The sequence below is a fragment of the Pristiophorus japonicus genome, chromosome 1 (genome assembly GCF_044704955.1).
Source record: "Pristiophorus japonicus isolate sPriJap1 chromosome 1, sPriJap1.hap1, whole genome shotgun sequence".
NCBI lineage: Eukaryota > Metazoa > Chordata > Chondrichthyes > Pristiophoridae > Pristiophorus > Pristiophorus japonicus.
The window spans coordinates 358,277,214-358,278,702 of NC_091977.1; the positions used below are offsets into that span (position 1 = coordinate 358,277,214).

At 50.8% G+C, this 1,489-nt stretch overlaps 1 pseudogene; it reads left to right on the forward strand.

Annotated features, from left to right (window-relative positions):
• Positions 1-992: 992 nt before the first annotated feature.
• Positions 993-1,228, forward strand: LOC139279836 (U2 spliceosomal RNA; annotated as a pseudogene).
• Positions 1,229-1,489: the final 261 nt, after the last annotated feature.

Below are 1,489 nucleotides of genomic sequence, written 5' to 3' on the forward strand. Positions count from 1 at the left end.
TGAGGACTGGGAAGCCTATGTCGAACGGCTAGACTAGTACTTTGCAGCCAACGAGCCGGACGGAGAAGGAAGCACTGCAAAAAGGAGAGCGGTCCTCCTCACGGTCTGTGGGGCACCGGCCTACAGCCTCATGAAGAATCTTCTGGCTCTGGTGAAACCCACTGATAAGTCGTATGAGGAGCTGTGTACACTGGTTCGGGAGCATCTTAACCCGAGGGAGAGTGTGCTGATGGCTAGGTATCGGTTCTACATGTGCCAGGGATCTGAATGTCAGGAAGTGGCGAGCTACGTCGCCGAGCTAAGGCGACTTGCAGGACAATGTGAGTTTGATGGCTATCTGGAGCAAATGCTCAGAGACTTTTTTGTACTGGGCATTGGCCACGAGACCATCCTACGAAAACTTTTGACTGTAGAGACACCGACCCTCAGTAAGGCCATTGCGATAGCACAGGCGTTTATGTCCACCAGTGATAACACCAAACAAATCTCTCAGCACACAAGTTCTAGCAATGTTCATAAATTAACTGGAACTGTGTTTGCGAGCAGAAATGTACAGGGCAGAACCCACGAGTCTGCAACTGCCAGCAGGCCTGAGGTGACCCAGATGACTCAGAGTCCCCAACAAAGGATGAATGCGAGGCAATTCACACCTTATTGGCATTGTGGAGGCTTCCATTCAGCCTATTCATGCCGCTTCAAAGGGTAGAGCTGTGGAACAATGGGGCACCTCCAACGAGCTTGCAAACGAGCTGCAAGATCTGCAAAACCTGCTAACCACCACATGGCAGAGGAAGATCGGTCCATGGTGGACCAAAACAATTTCGAGCCTCAGAGGGAGGAGGCAGATGCTGAAGTACATGGTGAGCACACATTTTTGACGAAATGTCCAGCTATAATGCTAAACGCAAAACTGAATGGCTTACCCGTAGCCATGGAACTGGACATTGGCGCTAGCCAATCTATCACGAGTAAAAGGATGTTTGAGAGACTGTGGTGCAACAAGGTCCTTTTGGCTAAGATCAAGTGTAGTACCGTTTCTGACCAGCCACCATGACCTCCGGGTGGTTTCTCCCTGGTCAGGAAGGTATATGCTTGCATTTTTGGAAACAGGAGGTGGGTGGGGAGGTTTGACTCATCCACCTCCACGGAGGTGTGTGGGGGACCTGACCCATCCACCTCCATGGCACGAACCTGGTATTGCAGTACTTCCAGGAACGGTGCAGTGGCTCTAGGCCTTTTGGCTAAGAGCATTGGCGCAGAGTGATCCTTGGCATGTGCAAGGTGACCTCTGGCGTTTGTGATTTGACAAAGAATTGGAACGATTGGCTACGAATTTAAAAAAAAAACAAGGTATTCAGACCAACCCTGAGCTCCATCCACACGAAACTGAAAATGTATACCAAAGAGCTTATCACTGTCCTGGGCAGCGCCATGGTCAAGGTCACCTACGAGGGCACGGTGCACGAACTGCCACTCTGGATTGTTCCGG